A 12963-nucleotide genomic window follows, 5' to 3' on the forward strand; every position below is an offset into this window, starting at 1 on the left:
GTTTCTGGGGTCAAACCCAGGGGCCAGGTTGGCCGCTGGTGCAGAGGGGTGGGAGGGCACTGGGGGCTGGGCAGGGTGCCTGGACCCCCGCCGGAGGTTGGGGGTCCGGTCGCGTTGGTCCCCAAAGCTTGGGAGGCCGGCGTGCACCAGGCCGAACTCAATGACTGAGACAGCCTCTGGGGGAAAAGGTGCTTTTTACACTGTCTTCGCATGTCCAGCTCTATTCAAGGTGTGTACAACAGCCGGAATAGTCATTAACTCATTAGTCCATATTCAGACAATGTACAATTCTGACAGTTCATATTCAGGTTGTGACAGTGATTGATTTATGACCCTGTCAAAGCCCACACTGCTATAATGAGCAGAAGCTGTAATTAGCTGAAGGATGGGCAGGGCTGTCCCCAGCCAGGAGCAGGGCAGGCAGCAGCATCATCCTCGGCGCAGGCAGCCTGGCTTCTTCCTCAGATTCAGTAAACCCAGGGCAGGTCTCTCCCCGTCCCCATTCAAGGGCAGAAATGATGTGTCCCTGCACACGCATGGTTCCTGCTCGGCAATTTGTGGGGGCAGTGCCACCGGCCCGGTCGCCCTCACTTGCCGCAGATGAACCCATGACTGAACCGACTCCTTCACCCCTGGGGAGGAAGGCACTTCTCAGCAAGAAAACAGCCAAACAGGATCTTCGATTTCGCCTGTAATGCTTATACCATACTTTCCGTATTTATTAACTAATTATTAAGTGTTTAATAATCAGGCAGTATTTGTAAACTGACAGTTATTAAATACTTGTAAATTGATTATTCAACACCTACTCGATATTAACTGTGATACTCACAATCAAGTGACGGCAGCGATTTATTTACCACCATGTCAGGAGCCCCCCCGGTGCCGCAGCGAGCAGAAGCTGTGCTCCCCACGCCGCGATGGTGGCAGGAGCCAGGCAGGATCAGGCAGCGCCCCGGCAGCCGCCCAGCCCAGCGCAGGCCTTTCCCCTCGGCGCCGGGCAGGGGGTGACCTCAGGGGAGCGGGAGCAGCCCTGGGCTCATCCCCAGGGAGTCAGGCCCCAGGGGCTGCTCTGGCGCAGCTGCGGGTCCCTCCGGCTCTCGCTCCCACCAGCAGCCACACCACAGCCCGGTGCCAAAGGCAAGTCTTGCCTGAGCAATCTAGTGGCCTTCTATGGTGGAGTGACTATATCAACAGACAAGGGAAGAGCTACAGATGTCATCTGTCTGGACTTCTGGAAGGCCTTTGACACAGTCCTCTACAACATCCTTCTCTCTAAAGTAGAGACATATGGATTTGATGGATAGATTGTTTGGTGGATAAGGAATTGGCTGGATGGTCACATCCAGAGGGTAGTGGTCAATGGCTTAATGTCCAGATGGATATCAGTGACAAGTGGTGTCCCGCAGGGGTCCGTACTGGGACCAGTACTGTTTATTATCTTCATCAATGACACAGACAGTGGGATCATGCGCACCCTCAGCAAGTTTGCAGAGAACACCAAGCTGAGTGGTGCAGTTGACACACCTGAGGGATGGGATGCCACCCAGAGGGACCTGCACAAGCCCAAGAAGTGGGCCCATGTGAACCTCATGAGGTTCAACAAGGCCAAGTGCAAGGTCTTGCACCTGGGTTGGGGCAACCCCCAGTATCAATACAGGCTGAGGGATGAAGGGATTGAGAGCAGCCCTGTGGAGAAGGACTTGGGGGTACTGGTGGGTAAAAAGCTGGACACGAGCCGGCAATGTGCACTCGCAGCCCAGAAGGCCAACTGTGTCCTGGGCTGCGTCAAAAGAAGCGTGGCCAGCAGGTCGAGGGAGGTGATTCTGCCCCTCTGCTCTGGTGAGACCTCACCTGGAGTACGAGACTGCCTTCAGCTCTGGAGGCCTTCAACATAAGGAAGAAATGGAGCTGTCAGAGCAGGTCCAGAGGAGGGCCACAGAAATGATCAGAGAGATGGAACACCTCTCCTCTGAAGACAGACTGAGTTGGGGTTGTTCAGCCTGGAGAAGAGAAGGCTCCGGGGAGACATTATTGCAGCCTTATAATACTTAAAGAGGGCTTATAAGAAAGATGGGGACAGACTTTTTAGTAGGGCCTGTTGCAATAGGACAAGGGGTAATGGTTTTGAACTAAAAGAGGGTAGATTCAGACTAGATGTACGGAAGAAATTCTTTTATGATGAGGGTGGTGAAACACTGGGACAGGCTGCCCAGAGAGGTGGTAGATGCCCCATCCCTGGAAACATTCAAGGTTAGGCTGGACGGGGCTCTGAGCAGCCTGATCTAGTTGAAGATGTCCCTGCGTATTGCAGGGGGGTTGGACTAGATGACCTTTAACGGTCCCTTCCAACCCTAACTATTCTATGATTCTATGATTATTAAAAATCTGATACTGTGCACCAGGAACAAGCAAATCACAGGAGATGAGGTGATGTGAAGGTTACAAATCTACCTGAAATTAAGTATTATGAGTGGTTTTGATCAGTAAAATCCATGACACAGAAAAAGCATTAAGAGTGAATAATATGACTGATGGACAGATAAGACTTTGAAACACTCTGTTTAAGTGTGTATCGGGCACAACACATACTGGTCAAGTGGGGTAAACAAATACACCAAGTTTTGCAGGGATTTCAGTTCTCCATAGGCAAGTCATGGTTGTGAGATCATTGTAACCAAGAAGAAATGAGTGGCTCCTGCACTTACTTTGTGGGCACTGCATTTGGGGTACCTCAGGATTGCCTTACACATGGCTTTGGGAACAGGGTCAATGTGGTTCAACTTCCCTACCTGAGTTTCATAAAATTCTGGGTAAGTCCAATTTTACACTCTTGTATACCTTGATTCTTGACTGATGAACTTGATATTTTAAGGACTCACAATGAGGATGTTCCATGCCTGCTCTGTGGAGTGAACTGTCTCAGGGACTCAGTAATGGGAGCATTACTGTACTCTGGGGAAAAGAATCCACTGTAAATATCAATGCTTAATAACCAAACCATACCTCCATCAGTAACTGTATGTTATATATTGTATTTATATATACCATCCATTCACCACTAAGTCTGAAAAAAGAAAAGGGGAAAAAAAAATCTTTAGGCCAAGAACATACTGCAAATACAGGAGAAATACCAAATCATTGATGCTTGCTTTTTTTTTTTTTTTCTTCCCCCTAAGGTAAATATGTGAAAGTAAAAGAAGAACCTGAGCTACTGGAAGAGGAATCCCAACGGGATGTATCCATCATGTGCCACATAAGGAAAAGTAAAGATGGGGATGCACAGGTAAATGACGTTATCATAACGCTTTATGTAAATGTTGTACTCTGTGATGTGGTGAGACATTCCAACTAACCTCTTAGGCAGACTGTGGAAAGAGGGTAGAAATGTCTCCTCTGTTCTGTACCCAGCCAAGCAGTGAGCTACCTCTCCAGAAAAACATTTGTCTCCTGCAGGTTGTATTTCCTGTGTGCCAGCCCTGTGACAGTAGACATCCAGGTTTAGGCAAAATGAACATCTAAGCTATTTCTAGGTGGAACCTTAGTGCAGGGCACATGCAGAATTACAAGGTGACACATTTGCAGTTGCCCAACTGCGCGGTTTCCCCTTCTCCTGAAAAAAACAACCAACCACACTCTCCTGTTGAAGAATCCAAGTCAGGATATATACTTAACTCCTTTACCATGTGTACAAACAAAGGCATTACCTGTTTACTGTGTAATTAGGTAGGTCATCTAACTTGTCTACGCCAATTATTTTTCTTCTGGTTTTGTGCAACACTTTAAAACCCTTTCTTGATTTTGCTGTATGAGATGTGACATAGAAGAAATTTGTCACGCTTTGCTCTTTCTAGTGGGGTGCCTGTGCAGCTTCTGGTTTACATAGGCAACTGTTTTCCGGTGTGTGAGACCTGAACAAGATGTTGAGCTTTGATGACAGGTTGCTGCAAAAAGTGTATGACTTGTAGGGTGTCACGGCAGTTTAATTCTTGAAGTTGAGGGGATTTTCTTGTTAGCAAAACCTGCCTGGTTGTCTGACATGTGGGTTCTATGGACTTGCTGCCAAAGACATGGAGTTGTACTCTCAAGAGGGCTTACGCATTACTGGTAGGAATTTTTTCTCCTAATGACTGAAGTGCCTAAATTCTGTTTTTGAAGTGACTTGGGCCAGAGTCAGGGAAGTATTTTGGAACCCAGAGTTATAAAGTAGCTCAGTAGAGGGGTTATCAAAACAGCTCATATGCACTTCCAAGTCTGCACCATGGGACCATTTCAGGGAAATACACTTGCCAACACCCTTGAATTCTCTTTAGTTTTCAAAAATTTAAGAGTTCCTGAGTGAGGAACGGGTTATTTGAATACAAAGTTAATTTCAAAGCACTGAATTTTTTGAAATGCAAACTTCCTCTAGAAGCAGCAGAATATGGTTGTGATTTCAAAAGGGAAGGGGGAAGGAGGTTTGTTTTTTACAAAAATATGAAAACTTTCATGCAAAATGTAAATGAATCTCTTTGAAATAGATAATCCAGTCTCTATTCCTTACTTCTTTTCCTATGGACTCTCGCAGAGAAAAAATTACTGATGCAGCTAGGCAGGGAGCAATCGCCCCTGAGGGCTGGGTAGCCAAGGAAGCAGGATGGCCTCCAAAACCAGGCAGCATGCAACCATGGCATGTAATTGCCCAGACCAGACCCCAGCAAACATCCCTGCAGCTTCTAGACGTGTGATACACCTCGCTTCCCCATGAGAGTGAAACAGCCCAGGCAGGCACTGACTAGCTGTCTTAGCCTGGGGTCATGTGGTGGCATGACCCTCCTGTGCCATTTAATGTTCCCTGCACTGAGTGCTTCACCAGCACCACCACATGCAAGCATTTGGACATGACTTCCATTCTTTTACTCTAGCCTCAGTTGCTCATTACAGAAAGCCATGTCAGCAGCAATGCTTCCTCCCCATCCTTCGCTTTTTAAGCCTCTGACTAGCTAGTGCACTACTTTCATTTTCTCCTGCCCCATCTCTACAGGCAGATGGGGTGATAGAAAGAAGTCACCATGCGCACCAAGAGAAGGAGATAAAAACAGAAAGAATACTCAGCAACTTTCATTCTCCCAATTTACAGACAATTTTGCTCCTTGCCAGTCATCGGTAGCTGGGATGAATGCAGCATGGCTACTCCCCCGCTCATATTTCTAACTAATAATTACAGTGCCGACAACTCAAGCCTTCAATTGCTGGGAAGGGATATCCTTCCTCTCAAAAACGGGTGAAAGCTGTGTGCCTCCCTACCTAACAGTACACGGGAGGGATGTAGCAGTGTTGTGTCTCTATGCTGCCTCTGTCTTTAGCCATCTGCTTTTAGCCACTGTCAAATGGAGAAGGCTGCTTGTTAACCGCATTTCTGGACCATAAACTACCTGTCTCCTTGGGAGACAACTACTTTTGCATGGGTTTCCTTTGCTAATTTCCCCTCCACACTGTTGATACCAGCTACCTGTTACTGTAGAGATGTTCAATTGCTTGCAGAGCTCAGCAATGGGGTGCTCCCACTCACCTTACATTTAGCTTTGGAATCTGCTGCTCCTGTTGCAGACCACAAAAAGGCAGCCTTTTGTGCCCAAAGGCATGGCTGCTTTTTTCCAAATACTGACTGGCTTGGTTTACAGAAGATGAGAGTTAAACCTGCATGTCTAACATTGAATAGTTAGTGTCGTGGCTTAAGCCCAGCCAGTAACAAAGCACCAGGAAACTGCTCACTCACTCCTCCCCCCACACGGTGGGATGAGGAGAAAATATAAAGAAATGCTCGTGGGTTGAGACAAGGACAGGGAGGGATCACTCAGCACTTATAGTCACGGGCAAAAGACGGGCTCAACTTGGGGAAGAAACAAAATCAATTTAGTTTACTACCGATCAAATCAAAACAAGGATGTTAGGAAGTAAAACCCAAACCTTAGAACACCTTCCCCCCACCCCTCCCTCCTTCCCGGCTCAGCTCCACTCCCGGTTCTCTCCACCTCCTCCCCCCGGCGGCGCAGGGGAACAGGGGATGGGGGTTGGGGTCAGCTCCCCACACCTTGTCTCTGCCGCTCCTTCCTCCTCAGGGGGAGGACTCCTCACTCATCCTCTGCTCCACCGTGGGGTCCCTCCCATGGGAGACAGTCCTCCACGAACTTCTCCAGCATGGGTCCTTTCCACAGGCTGCAGTCCTTCAGGAACAGGCTGCTCCAGCACGGGCTTTCCCATGGAGTCACGGCCATCTTGAGGGGCATTCTCCTGCTCCAGCGTGGGCTCCTCTCTCCCAGCTGCAGGTGGGCATCTGCTCCCCCGCTCCCCTCCACGGACTGGGGGGACACAGCCTGCCGTCTCACCACGGGCTGCAGGGGCATCCCCTCCTCTGGCGTACCTCCTCCCCTCCTTCTGCACTGACCTCGGGGTCTGCAGCGGGGTTCCTCTCACATTCCAATCCCCCCACTCCCTACTGGTTCCCCTTCTTAAATCTGTTCTCCCAGAGGTGCTACCACCATCACTAATGGGCTTGGCCTTGGCCAGAGGCAGGTCTGACTTGGAGCCGGGGAAGCTTCTAGCACCTTCTCACAGAAGCCACCCCTGCGGCCCCTCCCCCACTACCAAAACCCTGCCACACAAACCCAAAACAGTTAGGCTCTCTACATACTCTATAAACACTTTATATACAGGGCACTCTATATACTGGGAGATCCCTTAGCAATCTGACATGGACGCACTTCAACAATGACACAGCTGACCTCAATAAAATAAACGTATGTTATATTAGTTTAATGCACGTACAAGACCAACTTGCACGACAGCAGTTTTAAATCATCATAGCTTTATACTGTTTACTTGTTTAATGCTTTTTAAAACATAATGATGCAATCAGTAAACTTCAGCTTTTGTTTGTTAGTACACCAAGGAAAACATCAAAGATGCTAACAAGTATGTAAGAGTTAAGTGGATGATCAAAGGGTCCTGACAGTAAAAGCCATACACTGAAATGTGTGAGAAATGAAATTTGTTTTTTATGGTCTTTCTATGAATCATATGGATAGCAAAATGAGAGGAAAAAAATATATGTGCCTTATCATACTGCAGGGATTATCAGTCCTCTCTGAGGCCACCTCTGCCAGTCAAGTACACTATTTTACAAGAATTAAAACATTATTATAGCCACATGGTACTGATACTGTTTTGTACTTTCTTAACAGCCATCCTCTTCCTAACCTGCTTATTTCACATACTAGAAATGAGCACTGCTGCCAGTGCACACCAAGTGCATCGGCATTAGCCAGGTTGGGAATAAAGAGCTCCCCAAGAGGGCAGCCAGCGCAGAAGCTCCTTTCTGGCTGAAATGAACCTCTGGGAAAGGCAGATGTCTGCACCAGAGGGAGCGACTCACAGAAAGGGGCTTTGATACCTGGCAGGGTTGGGCACGCTCCACTATCTGGCATCACCACTGTTGCCAGGAATGTTGCTTCAGCATTTCTCCTGTCTAGACATACCATCATTTTGCCTGCACAGCGCTGCCTGAGCCATCTCCTGCCCATCAATCCCCTGAGAGGCCTCTGCCAGACATGCTGGGAAGCTGCCATACGCACACATGCTGCTTTTGACAGCGCCCTTCAGAGGAGGGAGTTTTAGCAACTCCTTGCATAAAAGCAAAAAAAAAAAAAAAAAAAGATACTTAAATCACTTGTGCAGGGTCCCAGAGGAGTGAGGGGTAAAAGCCAGCTGATTTCCCAGGCAGAAATAAAAGCCGGGGGTATGCAGGAGCCAGGATAAAAGCAGAGAAATGCTAACTAGGTGACAACCCATTTGCAGGGCTCCTGTGCACATGGACTTGCTATCCTGCCCCCTCTTCTGCAGGGGAAGGCCAATTTAGTTTCAAACACAGCAAATTTAGATTCAAATACGGCTCTGTTCCTCCTCCCTGCCTTTGGCGTGACAAAGGGAGAAGCTGCTGAGCACGAAGCAGAGCTTCCCGTGTTTTGATCCAACTCTACATCCGTATATTTGATGCTGTTTCTTCTGACTCTTTCTGCATACCAGGTTTCCTCCTCAGGAACTGAGGCCGACAGACCTATTTAATCTTTTATATTGGCCACAGTGATAACTTCTTATTAAATATTTCATATTGTTTTACTGATAAAGAACATAAGACAAAACTTGGCATGAATGCGGTCCAGAGGAGCATCTGCTTAGAAATAAAACTCTTGGGAGAATGTGGAAGGAAACAAGTAGCCATGTGGCTGGAAACAAAAATAAATTTAAGGTAAGCAGGTCAAGCCTATAATTAAGTGCTTGTAAACAAAGAAAAACCAAACATTTCTACTAATCATCAGCTCTGGTTATTTCACAAGCACCCCCTCAATATACTTACTTTGTGGTTTGCAACTATTTTGCTTTCTAAATTCATGTGCTGTGATCTTTTTTAAGAAAGCACATGGCTCCAGAGGGCTGAAATGTAGACAAACACAAGCATTAATTTAGCAGCCTGACCAGCCACGGCACAGATGCGTTGGGTGATAGCTATTGTCCTTTGCAGTGTGTCTGCCATGGTGGCAGAGTGGAAGTTGGGAGCAATATGCTGCTGTTACCGAGCACGTGCCCTCGTTTAACATGCCACAATAATCCAAGACAGGTACGGACACTCGAAATGACCTCTGTGGCTCCAACGTTAATAGGAACCCAACATGCAAACAACTGCCCCATAGCAAGGGGGACCCACAGTTGAGCTAAAGGAAAGCTTCGGACACACAAACTTATTGCTGCAGCTTGTTGCTGCCATCCTGTTTCACAGAGGGATTGCCTATAAACTAAGTCCAGGGACTTGCATTCGGCAGCCCCGTTCTCAGACTCCATAACATCCAAGGCTACAGCCGTCCCCTGAGCCTTTATGATTTCTCCCAGCCCCCAGGCCTGAGTGTGCCACCTGCCAGACACAGACTTGGTGTTTCCAACACAGCCCTGCCACGCTGCATCACCCCTTGCAGCCTCCAGTTCCCATGAGGGGTAAACCTGGAAACGTACCCAAAAGAACCGCTGGCTCACAGCCTTCATGTGGCCAGCCCTGCCTGCCTGCCTGCTCTCCTGGATGCTTTCCCTGAAGTCCAACACCACAGGCTTCAGATCCCTCAGCATAAAAAAGCACAGCTGCAAAGTTTAAAAAACAGAAAAAGTCAGATGGAGAGCTTAAAGACCTCATATTCACTGGCAAAGACTAAGAGCAAAGAAAAAGCAACCACTAAGGAATTAATTGAAAAATTATTGGCAGGCCAGGCCAGAGTGTTGCCGCTGCCTTTAATGATAAATGATAATAGGACCAGTCAATGCTGTACAGCAGGATAATACAAACACACCCTCTAGAGTGAAAGCACAAAATGAGACATACTATTATCATAAATAGATTAATTAACTAGAAAGAGAACATTAAAGAACAGGGGGTTATTAGTGTGCAGCCAATAGCCTATTCCAAGTGTGAAGTTGATGAATACAGGTAGCCAGAAATGTAGTGCACAAACACGGAAGCAGATAGCAGAAAAATGTTTTGGTAACTACACAGCAATTATCTCCTCCTGTGGCTCCTCACTCCAGCTGTGGGGGAGCTGCCGGCTCTGGGAACCTCAGAGCTCAGCTGGGAGCTTTCTGTTTGCATGCAGCTGAAGGTCAAAGACAGAACTTGGCCAAAATACGGCAAGACTTTTCTACCTGCCAGCAAAACGCAGCTGCCTGGTAGGAAGCTTCACAGCTTGCACGGAGGGATGACTTAGGATATGTAGCAGGAATTTTTGGAGAGAAACACTTTGAAAAATGAGTAAATGTCATAGTTTATTCCTATTAAGAGTTTTCCTGGTGAAAATAATGCTGCTTCTCACAACAGCAGTTCGTCAATTGTACATTTCCCATCAAGAAAAATGTTTGCCATTTAGAAATATCGAACAAAGCTCCATGCTAGACACAGGTAACAAATAACGCACATAAATACGGAATTTACTTAAAGAAATCCCAGTCATGTTGTGTTCACAGCTGACATGACAGAAATACCTAGAAATAATGCAGAAGTTTAGGGGAGTTACCCATCCTTCTCCCCCAGTCCTCTACAAACTCACAGGGTGCTCTACAACAGGGAAAGATAGGTATATTTTCTCCTACAGAGAAAACAGAAAAACCATGCATTTCATTCCCAGATGAAACAAGGTTTTTTGGTTCACACATGCCTTCATTTGGGGAAACTCTCAAGATGCAGTGGTTGTCCCCAAAAGGCCTAATCCTTCACGCTGAGGTGAACTGCGAATAGGGCCATGGACCTCCAGAGATGTTCACAGATGGGACAGAACAGAATTTAACCCCAAACCCTCTGACTCCAGCATGCCCGGATGGGAGGGAAAGGGGCCATCTGAGTGCGTGACCCTGGCAAGGTCCATGAAAGTTTTATTCCTGATTTAGGAGGAGTTGCACCAATGCAGAATACTCCTCAGGCTCCTGCGTGGTCCTGCAGAAACCAGGGACTTTATTCTATGAATAAACTTGGTGTAGCAGGCGTGATCTATGTTGACAGCAGAATAATGTAGTTATAATGCTGGGAATAATATTAATATTTGTCCTGGAGTACGGCAGGCTCTTGGCGATTCCACTTATATTAATGGAGATTGGGCAGTTTCTTTCCACCGTCTTTTCTCACCCAGTGCTTCTCGCTAACTGTGAATAAGGGCTCAGCATCCTTTCATGACAGAACTGGACTCTGCAATGCAGAGCCAGAGAGAAAAGATGCATTACATTTCCCCCAAATGTAAGGAAAAAAAGACTTCCAATCCCCATGCAGCTAGCTTATTTCCTAAAGCAGATTCAGACCAAAATGAAGTGAAAACATACTCACTTGGAACATGGATGCTTTAAAAACAGTAAGCTGCCATAGCCTATCGCTATTATTATTACAACAGTTCTAGCAGAAATCAGGACCCTCCTTGACAACAGACAGCCTGCATGGCCTTTATGGAGAGAGTGATATATAGACATACACATGCTTTTTAATATAGATGTAACTTGTAACATAGATGGCACAGAATAAATACCTAGAGACTTTACCACATGCCAGAGAAGTACATCACCCAGGCTGTTTTAATCTCATCTCTAATTCTCTTTTTACCTTCCACAGAATTTATGAAAAGTTTGCAGAGATCTACGGTGTCTCATCAGATATTTATTTATTCATTTAAAATATTAATATGGGAGAATCCCATTACAGTATTGCCAAGCAGGAAGCACCAGACAGAAGCAGAAACGTACTGCAAACTGGTAGATGCGGCTGTACATAACGCCTCCCTAACGTCTTTCTGGGTTTTATTTCCCCACTTCTTTGAAGTCAGCTGTGGGGAAACCCTCAAGTGCTTTCTGGTCTTGCAAGGCAAATTGATCTGTGGTGATGTTTGGAGGGGTTTTTACAAAGGTTTCTGTCTGGCAGGGATTCAGAATGGGACTAAGACCTCTGGTTTCAGCCTCTTCAGGTAATGAGTGCTCACCTGGAGAAGTCTCCAAAGAGGAAAGCTTTGCTGAGCATATTGAATATTTACCCTCTAACCACCTGACCCCTTTCTCTGTCTCTTATTTCGAGAAGTATGCAGGTGTTTTTAAAGAGACAGGGAAAAGTGAGACATTTCACCAGGGAGAGGATCTCTAATCCCAAATTTCTGAAGAGGATGCTACTCACTTAGTCTATGTTCTTTGAGCTGTTAAGGCATTTAAATCTGATTTCCCCCAAATCAAAACTCTGGTTCAGCAGGCTCACTCAAAAACATCACTCGCAAAATTTAGGAAAAATGTGATATTTACTCTGCCTTGCAGCTTGCCCTGTAAAGCCCTTTCCTCCCAGGCCAGCTGTGGTACCCATATCCCCTATTTGTACAAATTCATCCTGTCGTGGTTTAGCCCCAGCCAGCAACTAAGCACCATGCAGCTGCTCACTCACTTCCCCTGGTGGGATGGGGGAGAGAATCAGAAGGGTAAAAGTGAGAAAACTCGTGGATTGAGATAAAGACAGTTTGATAGGTAAAGCAAAAGCCGCACATGCAAGCAAAGCAAAACAAGGAATTCATTCACCACTTCCCATGGGCAGGCAGGTGTTCAGCCATCTCCAGAAAAGCAGGGCTCCATCACGCATAACAGTTACTTGGGAAGACAAACACCGTAACTCTGAATGTCCCCCCCCTTCCTTCTTCTTCCCCCAGCTTTACAGGCTGAGCATGACATCATATGGTCTGGGATATCCCTTTGGTCAGTCGGGGTCAGCTGTCCCAGCTGTGTCCCCTCCCAACTTCTTGTGCCCCCCCAGCCTCCTCGCTGGTGGGGTGGAGTGAGAAGCAGAAAAGGCCTTGGCTCTGTGTAAGCACTGCTCAGCAATAATGAAAACACCTCTGTGTTATCAACACCATTTTCAGCACAAATCCAAAACATAGCCCCACACTAGCTACTGTGAAGAAAATTACTTCAACCAAAACCAGCGCACATCCATAGGAGCCTGCTGGTTTCTACTCAACGCCCTTCCCCAGCGGCACGTCCAGCACCACTTTGCCAACAGTCAACACAGACGTGCAGCTTGCAAAGGTTAATTCATCTGCAGCAGAAGCAGGTTGGGGATCATTCATGGGGCTGGTCCCTGTTGTGCCAACAAACTCGGGATGCAACCGTGATGACAGTGAAAGCTCTCACAGCTGGGGTTGGAAAATTCAGACTCATTTTGGGACCCAACAAAACGTGCCTCTCTCCACCTTGGCAATGAAGAAGGCTGCTTATTTTCATAGATAGCAGGCTCTTGCCTTCCCCCAGGTTTAATCCCCAAGAGGGTTTGGTGCGATCCTGGTGTGTCAGCCGGGGACCCCTCAGACACCTTTGCCTCTGCCTCCCACCAAAGGCAGCAGTGACGCTGGTGTTAATGCCAGCAGAGCCCCTCTG

General features: G+C 47.0%; 1 long non-coding RNA gene across 1 annotated transcript in view; it reads right to left on the reverse strand.

The window, feature by feature from the left end:
• Positions 1-6649, reverse strand: part of LOC138685102 (uncharacterized) — a 466921-nt gene extending 460272 nt beyond the window's left edge. The window contains exon 1 of the long non-coding RNA XR_011324338.1: positions 6343-6649. This is a non-coding gene — a long non-coding RNA (uncharacterized lncRNA). The remainder of the gene's footprint in view (positions 1-6342) is intronic.
• Positions 6650-12963: the final 6314 nt, after the last annotated feature.

Source organism: Haliaeetus albicilla, chromosome 1 (genome assembly GCF_947461875.1).
Source record: "Haliaeetus albicilla chromosome 1, bHalAlb1.1, whole genome shotgun sequence".
Taxonomy (NCBI): Eukaryota; Metazoa; Chordata; class Aves; order Accipitriformes; family Accipitridae; genus Haliaeetus; species Haliaeetus albicilla.